At 30.0% G+C, this 11,416-nt stretch overlaps 2 long non-coding RNA genes across 3 annotated transcripts; both read right to left on the reverse strand.

Annotated features, from left to right (window-relative positions):
• Nucleotides 1–448: 448 nt before the first annotated feature.
• Nucleotides 449–2,575, reverse strand: LOC146939755 (uncharacterized). The gene is made up of 2 exons (XR_015031762.1): nt 2,280–2,575; nt 449–1,775 (listed from the first exon to the last, which is right to left on the reverse strand). It is a non-coding gene; the product is annotated as an uncharacterized LOC146939755 (long non-coding RNA).
• Nucleotides 2,576–3,552: 977 nt separating this feature from the next.
• LOC146939756 (uncharacterized) lies at nt 3,553–6,440 on the reverse strand. Of its 2 annotated transcripts, XR_015033036.1 has the most exons (4): nt 6,210–6,440; nt 4,966–5,041; nt 4,433–4,543; nt 3,553–4,053 (listed from the first exon to the last, which is right to left on the reverse strand). It is a non-coding gene; the product is annotated as an uncharacterized LOC146939756 (long non-coding RNA). The 2 variants fall into 2 exon arrangements; XR_015033035.1 differs by lacking the exon at nt 6,210–6,440 and having other exon boundaries at nt 4,966–5,110.
• Nucleotides 6,441–11,416: the final 4,976 nt, after the last annotated feature.

An 11,416-nucleotide genomic window follows, 5' to 3' on the forward strand; every position in this document is an offset into this window, starting at 1 on the left:
GTTGCTATTAGTTGGATGATCAAAGCATACAAAGTAGGCATGTAGTGAGGATTAAAAGCTAGCATGAATTTCTTTCTTTTTATTCGAAGAGAAAAATATCTTTCGTGAAGACTTTCAACAGAATATCTTTCATGAAGGCTTTCAATAGATATCTTTCAGTTTTGAGGAAAATAGATATGAAGCTAGCATGATAATCTATTTATTTTTTATTTTTTTAAAAAGAAGATATATCGACATTAATTCCTGTAAGTGTTGGTCCTTAAGCCAGATCATCGGCTATTCAAGTGAGGAAAACATCAAAGCAATGTTATCGGTTATCGAGGTCCTTATTTGTATATATAAGTTCATTTATATACTACCTTTTCGCATGTAGAGTTTCTTACACAATGAGTAGTGATTAATAATACAATTTTGCTTAGAGAAGATATATAACCTGATACAAACTTGGTTCTATGAATTTTATCTCCTTTGATGCCTAAACAATTTCTTTACACGATACTTGGCTGATCCACGTTTGGTCATTCGGTCCCTTGAGTCAAGTGGTAAATATTATGTAGCAACTTACACAAATTGCAGACGTGGTCTGCAATTAACTCAACTCTAGATTAAACATATTGCTTATGTCATGCTAAAGAGAAGCAATAATTGAAAAAGTATGACAACTTATTCCATTAGCAAATAGGGACTCCTCAACAACATTGTTGAATTTTAGTTTCCTTCAAAACCATCCATGATAAAGCATTTGTCTGTCATGGCACAACAACTACCATCAGATGATACAAAATGCAGAATAAGCAAGTCATTAGGGGCAAAAATATGGGGAGGCACACACATTTAGTATCATGAAAGATAAATCAACTTTCCCATTCAAATTTCAAAGCATCACACACATTTCTTATTGTCATTGCTAGCATTACAAAGAATATTTGTATTCTAAATTGGTAGCAGAATAAAGCAAGAGTGAGGGAAATGGATACAACCACCAAGACCATATAACAAAACCAAATACCAAAACAATTCCTTCCCTATTTGTTGTATGAATCATTGTATATACCGCAAATGATGTAAGTATGAAATGCAAGAATTCTATTATAACAATTATAGCCCTCTTATATTTGTTTCATGTTGTACACCATACATATTGAGTTTGATTTTCTCCTTTCATTTGGAATGGACATTAGCCTTGCCAATATTTCTTTCATCCCTTAATTACAGTAGTTATTATATTTTAAATTTGACAAACTCCAACTATGAAACCTCTTCTCTAAACATATACTGATCATATATTGATATACTGCTAACATCATGAGAAAACATACAAAAAAACATCATCTCATATTAGAAATTCTATACAACAGAAACTCACAACCCAAAACAAAATTGAGTAAAGCTTTAGGTGTGACTGCCAAACTGCCTTGCGCTGAGCATTGTCATCAGTGGGCCGTGATAGGAAAAAACTCAAGTTCAAATTTGAATTGTTGAGTTGCTCCTTGCTGAGCAATTGCCGAAGCAGATGAGAGAGGTAGAGGGGATCAGTAAGAAAGAGAAAGGGACATGAATCATCTAATTGGAAACAAAGCAGAAATATAAGCCAACAGATAAACTGAGAAATCAGAATGGCACAATAAGTAATAAAACACCTTCTGTTTTATCTTCTGTGCAGCTGCAGGATCCTTCTCATGAATCATCTAATTGGAAACAAAAATTATATCCCTTAAATGACAACGACTTTCTTTGACCTTGCTAGCAAGGAACATGCACGCTGTTGCAATGATCTGTAAAAATGTTCAACAATTGGATTATTAATTCAAATAAACCAATCTTTGAGTTTATGTTGCTTTTATATCTATCATTTTCCTGATATAAAGCTCGAACGAAACTACAATCTCTCGACATTAAAATCTCAAATAATAAAGCACTAATATGTTGACGATTCTGACACTTGATTAACAGAAAACTTCAAGAAGAAAAATGCTTAATTTTCTATGATTTTTGTCCTATACTCATTTTTGTATGTTGAAAATGTATCAATGATTTCAATCAAATTTTCATAATATACGATATGCTAATCTTCACAAAAAGGTAACGAAAATGAACACAGTAAAGAGCCCATTACATATACCATGTATCTGCAAAAGAAAATCAAAGAAATTAATGTGCACGCCTAAATCTTGATAATTAACAATAAAAATATGATACAGAGACAAACAAAATTGAAAATGTGAACAGAAATCAGAAATAATATCCTTCAAAATCATGCTGAAACTAACTACACATACCTTTGATAGGTTTAAGATTCCCTCTATGAGTAGACTGTAGAACCCCAATTACTATCAAAACACAAAAGCCTTAAACTACTATCCCTTCTGATTGAGTCTGTAGCGACCACATAACACAACATCCAGAAGGATAGAACAATGTAGGGGAAGTTTTGTTGAATGAATGAGAAAAAAAACGAAAAGAAAATGTGAGGGAGCCATAAAATTGATTGGAGTGGTGAAGAGAGGAAAAAATTGAGGGATGTGGGAAGAAAAAATCAACGAAAAAAGGTTGTGATTAGAAGAGAAAAAGTGCATCAGTGAGAAAGAGAAGAATAAGAGAGAAGGCTGGTTGGGAAGAATAAGATGAAGGGGAAAATATATAGAGTAATTAATTGGTGGAAAAGAGGGGCCCAACATTAAATGACAGATACAAATGGAGAGAATTTGCAATTTGAAATCAGCATTTATGACTGTTAGTTGGCAATTCAAATTTTGCACATGAAAAGTCACAATAAATTGGAGGAACCCGCCATCTCAGACTCTGCATTTAAGGGAGCCGCATAGCTTGTTGTGAAAGCTTGGTAAGCCACCTAAGGAGGGAAAACACCAAAGCTATTATGATTTGAAATTCAAATTTCAAATCATGAAACAGCATTTAATGAGTAACCATCAGCTTGTCAGCTTGCAAAGCACGATTTCATTAAGTATTTGGGAGGGAAATTAGCATAGAATTAGGGCTAAGCCAATTGCTTGACCTAATTGGCTTTTAGAGTAAGTATGATCATTTGACTCTTCAACATTACTCCCTCCGTCCCGAATTAATTGACCCCTTGGCTCATTTCACACTTATTAAGAAAAATGTATAAATAAAGGGGAAAATGGAATATATTATATTGGGAATGATAAAAGTAGTATTATTTAGTGTTATATTGTATTGGGAATGATGAAAGTTGTATTGAAAATTGAAATGAGTCAATTATTTTGAGACACTTTTTTTTATAAAATGGGTCAGTTATTCCGGGACGGAGGGAGTAATTAAAAATTAGTGCAATGGTAATATGGGACAGCCCTAGCAATATTGGATACATGCTTTGAAGTTTAGTCAATTCATCTCCTTTAATATAAGAAAAGAGTATGTTGTGGAAAACCAAATTATGCCCTTATCCTTTTTAATGTAAATGTTCCAGATTTAGGGGTAAATTTGGCCAATTCTTTTACATCTTGTGGAAAACCAATTAATGCCCTTATCCCTTTCAATGCAAAAGTCTCAGATTTAGGGGTAAAATGAGTCTTTAGTAACTAAAGTGACATCACTAAATTCAGCTCATTTCTTTTTGGTGGGGACTTACAAAGTACAATTTTGGTGTACAGCTTGCATTCATCACATGCCAACTACATACAAACATTTTTTCGGTAAACAAAGAAGTGAAAAATTTAATGTAAGAGAAAGTACAATTAAAATCTTCACACTTCCAAACTTTGGGCTCTAAAATTTGAAATTCAAATTCAAACTAAATCAATTATCTAACACACTTTTATATAAGATTCAATACTCTCACAACTTTCTTCTTCTTTCTCTCACCCTTTCTTATCTATATTTCATCATCTTCTCCATTTTTCTAATCTTCATTTTCTTTTCTTATTTTGCAGGAAATGTTCACTTTTTTCTTTGACGAAGACCCATAAAAGAAGAACATGGGTAAGGTGAACTCTTTTTCCTTTGTAAAATTGTCTTCATTTTTTTTATGTCCTTCATATCATCATATTAAACTAAGTTTACTTTTTTCTTCAGCTGCGTAACATGGCAAATACCAAAAATCATTCACATCCAAACTATAATAAGTAGATTAATACAGATCTATAATAAAATTTTACACTATACTCAATCTTCTTCAAATATATTGATGTTCTTGCACAACAATATTTCCTTTGTTTGTTGGACAGATAAATAGACAAGAAATGAAGATGATGAATATCACCATGGAAGAGTAAGAAGGAAAAAAGCACGAGAAAATAAAGATCAAAAGAAGTAGCAATCTTGTCTGTTATGTTTTTATGGAAGAATCATTGAATATAAAAGGGGAAAACAATAAAGAAGATGGAGAAGAACCAACTTATGAATTTATCAGAAATTATTTGTGGAGAAGAACTTTTTATTATCTAACATGTACCTCTCCTCCTTTTTCTAATCTTCATTATTTGTATTTATCTTCAACGGCAATTTTTTGATCTACAAATGTTATTGCAGGAAAGTTGAATGGAGTTCTTGTCTCATCAGCAAACTACAAACAAACAAAGGAAACATCAGTAAGTAAATGATGAGAATTACTAATAAGTTTAGTACATAAATCCTCAACAAAATAAATGACACATTTAAGTATTAATTTTTTGCTGGAAATGATGAATTAGTGTCTTGTATTTGTATGTTGCTAATAAAATTGAAAATATGATATGTTGCAAGAAAGTCAATTGATGTTCTTGTCACTTCAACAAACTACAAAGAAAGACATCCTTAGAAACAAAGGGAAGAGTTTGATTAGTATATGTTTTCTTATGTGATTATATACTGTTATGAAGAAATAAAGAAAATAACTACATAAGAAACGAGTTTAATTGTTTCAAAAACAAAAAAGGAGTTTAATGGTGGTGTGTATAAAGATACAAGTGAGATTATCTAAAGTTATTTTATTTTATAAATAAATACCTCAGCATCCTTATCTTTTTTGATCTACAAATGTTATTGCAGGAAAGTTGAATGGAGTTCTTGTCTCATCAGCAAACTACAAACAAAAAAATCATGTAACCAATCCAATTTTGGAACTTGATGTTCTTAAGCTAGAAATCTCATAGATCTATGACTAACTAATAGAACAAATACGGATCCCATAGCCTCCTTCAGATTGAATAAAAAATATAGTTGTTTAGTTTCATGCATTCATCCTCTCCCACTCAATGCTTTTTACATACTACCAGTAACCACTCACACATTACCGATAAAGACCCGTCTGAAGTCTATTGAGTATTGCCAGACACCACCCCATTAAAAAAAAAAAAAAACCTTCTTAGTTACACAGAAAATTCTCCATTTTTACTAAAAAAATTAAAATTCGACAAAAAATGAAGAACTTATGTGGTAAAAAAAAATTCTGGTATGATTTTTGCATGTACAAATAATAACCTTTAAAAAGGTCTTCAAGGAATTTGCAGTAAAAAAGGTTCTACAAAAAAGGGATTTGGGATGTTTTCATATCTGATACTAATAGCTAAAAAGGTCTGTTTTTTATTTGCAGAACAAAAAGGAATTTTGCAGATCTGAAAATAGCTAAAACAGATGAATTGATCTACAAAAATAACAAACTAGAGTACATGTATAAATAAATGACGGGGAAGAGAGTTAATTCAATGCTTCGTTCCTTAATCAATTGAATACTGAACAAAAATAATTGAATAGTTGAGCTTTTGTTTGGAGGAAATGTTGGATGAACGAATGGAGAGAAAAAGCCATAGATATTAGTAACGCCTTTGGTTTTAGTATTAAGAGATCTATGAAAGTAGAGTTAGGTGCCTTAGGTGCATAGATATATGACAGCTTATTTCAAGTATTGTAGTTCATTATTATTTTTCTTTTAAATATCAATTATTTTTTAAATGTTCAGCATGAAAAGAAAAAAAACTTCACATTAGCGTACTAAGCAAGCCCACATATTGTAAGAGGATTTTATGCTTAAGCTCTCAATGGTATTATTTGCCCGTGTACAAAGAATAAATTTCACACAGAAATTCAACAAAAATGTAGAGAAGCATGTAAGAAAGGACAGATTTGAAAAGAAAAAAAAACTCAAAGAGAAAAGATAAAGAAAAATCAAACCACATATAACACACTTAGGGAAAAAAATAAGAAACTTAACCAAATCTAAAGATAAATACAAAAGAAGATGAATAAATTGCTTAACCAAATCGGAAAGATGCGGATCTCCAGCATAGAAATTATGGTATGACAATCTATTAAGTGAGTAAGGTAAATCTTGATGAGAGAAGAGCAATGGTTGAGATGGCGTTGGAAAATAAAGGTAGAACTGTTGGCATGCAAAGCTACAATAGTGATGGTGGGAGAGAGAAGAGAGCTTCTGGTTTGTTGTGTTAAGAGAAGAGAAATAAAAAAAATTATAAATGAAAATTAGTGTTTTGGAAGAAGCAAGAAGAGAAGGAAAGAGGAATCTGTAAAAGTGAATCACGTGACAATTGAAAGAAAAGAGGAATGTGTGTGGCTACTAATTTTTACAATAAAATAAATAAGTCATTAACTCTTAAATTAAGTTTTTTTTACTTTGTGTTGTCTTTTTGCCCCGGGGTTTAGCTCTTAAAATTTCAGAATTAACTCAAATGCATGAGATAAGTTGTCAATGAATAAACTAACTTTTACCAATATCAAGAATGATAGAGTATTTTCACTAAACTAATTTTTAACAAACGCATGAGATAAGTTGTCAATGACTAAACTAACTTTTACCAATATCAAGAATGATAGAGTATTTTAACTAAACTAATTTTTAACAAACTGATGATATGAGTATTTACAATTAGAGTTAATTAATTTTGCACACACAATCAATTAAAACATTTTGAATTGCCACGTAAATTAAAAACATTAATTCATATGTCAATTCTAAATGTTTTAACAGGTTATCTTAACAAAACAAAAAATACTTTAATTGGTTGTATGTGCAAAATTATTTTGGATTATCAAATCACCACCATTAAACTCTAAATATTATTGGTACTCTTAATCAATGGTTGTGATCACTTAGTCAAAATTAAAAAGGGAGATGTATTTCAAAAATTATATTAAATCATCATCAACTAAAATGAACTGAAGTGGACATTGACTAAATTTTGTAAATAATTAAAATGCATTAACTTAAATAGTTATAGATCATAAATAATTAAAAATAACACTTATACATAGAATATTTTGTCATTGATAAATTTTAAAATAATTATTATGAACATGATAATTTAGCAAACATGTTATAAAATTATATAAGTCGATAATTATTATACACTTGAAAAATTGTCGTTGCTAAAAATCTATACAATATAAAAAAGTCTACACAATGTAAGAAAGGGATAAGGTGGGTATATACTAAAGTTTCAGAAATTACTAAAATGAATGAGAGAAGTTGGCATCAATTAAATAGAACTATTATACATGAGACAAGCTGTCATTAATAAAATGCACTAAAATGTTGACATTGATTAAGCTAAATTATCATGTACTTGAAAAGTTTTTAGTGATCCTATTTCAGAATTAACTCAAATGCACGGGTTAAGTTGTCACTGACTAAACTAATGCTGATACACGAGACATGTTTTTTTTTTTTGAAAATGATACACAGGACATGTTATCGTTGATACAAAGTTTATAATAATTATAATGCACGGGTCATGTTTTATCTACAAATTTTAGAATAATTTAAGGGTAAAATCAAGTGTAGAAGTCAAAAACTACATATTGTTATCTATAACTATAAAAAACACACGGGGAATCAAGATTTCTGAATGATAAATATATAAAATACGGGACAAAGATTTGTGAATGATAAATATAAATAGAACTATCATGCATGACACAAACTGTCATTAATAAAATGCACTAAAACGTTGACATTGATTAAACTAAGTTACCATGCACTTGAAAAGTTTGCAGTTATCCTATTTCAGAATTAACTTAAATGCACGGGTTAAGTTTTCATTAACTAAACTAATACTGATACACGGGACATGTTATCGTTGATACAAAATTTATAATAATTATAATACACGGGCCAAAACCGTTATTGATATAAATTTTTGAATAATTTAAGGGTAAAATCAATTGTAGAAGACAAAAACTACAAATTGTAGCTTCAAGTTGAATAATTTGTACAAGCAAAATCAATTATACTTTAAATCATCCAAACATCATAAAATCAATTATACAACCTCTAGAATCACTTTTGACCCACTAGAATTGAAACCAAACACATGCTTATAAATATATAAAACACACGGGATCAAGATTTGTGAATGGTAAATATAAAAAACACGGGACAAATATTTGTGAATGATAAATATAAAAAATGCAAAACCAAGATTTGTGAATGATAAATATAAAAAATACTGACCATAATTTTTGAATGATAAATATAAAAAAAAAAAAGGAACCAAAACTTCTGAATGATAAATTTACAAAAAGCATGAGACTATAATTTGTGACTCATAAATTAAAAAAAAACACGGGACCAAGATTTGCTAATGATAAATATAAAAAACATGGAACCAATATTTGTGAATAATAAATATAAAAAACATGGGACTAAGATTTGTGAATGATAAATATAAAAATACATGACCAATTTATGTGAATGATAAATATAAAGTAAACGGAGCCAATATTTGTGAAAGATATATCCAAAAAACTTTAGTAAATAATCAATGTGATAATGGTAATTCACATATGCATTTAATTTTAATTGATAAAACTATAATTGCACCCGTGCGTCAGCACGGGTATTTTTACTAGTTAAAATATGAAATTTTCCAACTTGATTTGGACACTGCTAGAATACAGTGCTCTTTTGCATTATTTCCATTTTAACTTGAAGTAAGAATTTGATCTAAAATTCTATCTTTTGTTGTTACAAAGAAGAGTGAAAAAATCCCACTAAATTATAATTCTACAAAGAAAGATTAAGGTAAATCACACAACTCATAGGGTGACTCAGTCATTATGTAATTAGCAACTGGTAACAACTAAAGTAGAAAATCTTTCAATCCAAACTTTATGCAGTTTTTTATCCCAAAGCTATAGCAGAATCAGCTCTTTTGCATATACTATATGGTTTGTCCCTATGGTAATAAAATATTAAATTGACCGTGTCCAGAAAAACATATTATAAGTTGAATTTTTACTTACTAGTCTTACATGGGAGGAGGTAAGCCTTGACTTAACTGCCCTGAATCTGATTAATTATGAATTTTAATTACAATGACAGCTTTCAAAAGTAGAATTGCGACCAACTTCAAACTTTTAAAACATAAGGGACCAACTTAAAAACTAAAATAAACATAAGGGATCAAACATGCAATTAAACCTTAATTTTTAGTGCCCTTTAATTATAGAAGTCACGGCTGTGGAGAGAGTAAAGTGGAATATGGGTCTTGTTACATTCTTTTCTTTCACATGAAAGTTCCGCATTTATAAAGTGTTTTTTGATTTAAAAAACCTAAGTATAGGCTAATGAGTAATGATTACACTGTCACCACTAATGAATAGTTCATATTTTTATCTCCTTTACACATCTCCATATGAATTTATATATATTTGGTGTCACGGTGAGTATGTCAGAATCATGCCGATCCACCGTAATTTTGTAGAAACTACAAAAATGTAGTTTTTAGAATATCACAGTAGATCATTGTGATTCTGATATATTTACAATGGTACTAAACATAAACTCAATCGGATCTCTAAACATGATCGAGACCCTTACCATGGAAAAACCACATAATTTTATTGGTGCTCCTACCTTTGGCACATTTCCTTCCTCATATGTTATTAAATTCACCATCTCTTCAAACATACTCCCTCCGTCCTTATATGTAACCACCCATTTGATTTTATATTTGTCCTTAAATGTAAACTCCTTTTCAAATTACTAGATGCATTTATTATTTTTTTCTAAACATGCCCCTAATTAATACTATTAACTTGTCTTGAAATATGTAAAGTCAAATTTAATACACATACAAACAAAGGACAATATGGTAATATTAACACACAAAATAGACACATTAATTACACTAACAATTTTTCTTAAGAAATGTGAAAAAGACAAAGGAGGTTTACATGTAGGGACGGAGGGAGTACTTTCAACTTTGTTGCAGCTAACACAGTTTGGTAGCCAACTGGTACATAGATCGATTTATTGTATGACCATTTAGTCTTTTTCTCATTCACCTCAAGCTACTTCTCCTCAATAAATGAGGCTTTGAATGTACTTAGCTTCTAAGAAGTGGAGCAAATCAAGAAAGAAAGAAAAATAGACATTGATTACATAGAGAACAGATGTAATATTGACTTTCTCTTATTTCCTTTGGTTTCTTGTGGTGAAGCCATGATCTTACGAAGTTTTTCATTGGTTCCACTCAAGTTATGGTCAGAGGCAAACTTTTTTTTGAGACTACTCATGAATGGTCTTTAATTTCTTTTTGTCTGTTATAATAAGATTGGGGACCATTCAATTTTAATCAATCAAACTTCAATTAGAACAAGACCCGGATTTGCTCTTTCTTTTGAAAATAGCATATAATGACGCACCGCCAACATACAGTTGTCGTAAAAGAATCTAAGTAAGAAGATTTTCAGTTAATCTATTTTGTTTCTTGGCAATATTGGCCCAAGGGTTTGGTATATTACTAGTAGTCTAATATGACTTCTCTTTTTAATTATTGGTCGGTTAAATTTGTTGACATAATTTATTCTCATATTCTTATATTGTTTTCTTATGTGTGAACAGTTCTCCGCAACTCTAAAGATTAATCTTTCGAGTCAGATAATATTATCATAATGTATCTGTGACTTCATAGGAAATGATCATATATAATGAATTCGTGAGATGTACTAATTCATTAAATAAGAATTACCATATGTTATGATATGTCAAAGCCATTTTTGTAACTAAATATTAAAATAATAATATGAAATGGTAAGATAATACTTTTTTTAAAATATATTTCTCTTGATTTCATTTTTTTTTACATGTTTGTTGTATCAACGGGACACACAAGGGTCAAGGAACCACTCTCTTATTTTTTTGTACAAAAGAGGATCAAAGGTTCAAAGAATCGCTCTCTTTAATAATCATTAGCTCTGATGCAAAGTTGTGTTAAGAGCAACTACACAAGTGAGATTGGACATCTTATATTTATTTAAAACCTTAATGTTTAAGATATTAAATTTATGAATCATTTGACAAACATATTATTTAACCTTCACTTTTTCAAACAATGTGGATCTTCAAATTTACACTTGCTACCCAATATTTTAACAGATATTCAAACATGGTTCGTAATATTGTGGATAATAACTTGTTTGATGGAGTAATAAACGTGTA

The sequence above is a fragment of the Medicago sativa genome, chromosome 3 (genome assembly GCF_051527215.1).
Source record: "Medicago sativa cultivar Bolivia chromosome 3, Bolivia_mono, whole genome shotgun sequence".
NCBI lineage: Eukaryota > Viridiplantae > Streptophyta > Magnoliopsida > Fabales > Fabaceae > Medicago > Medicago sativa.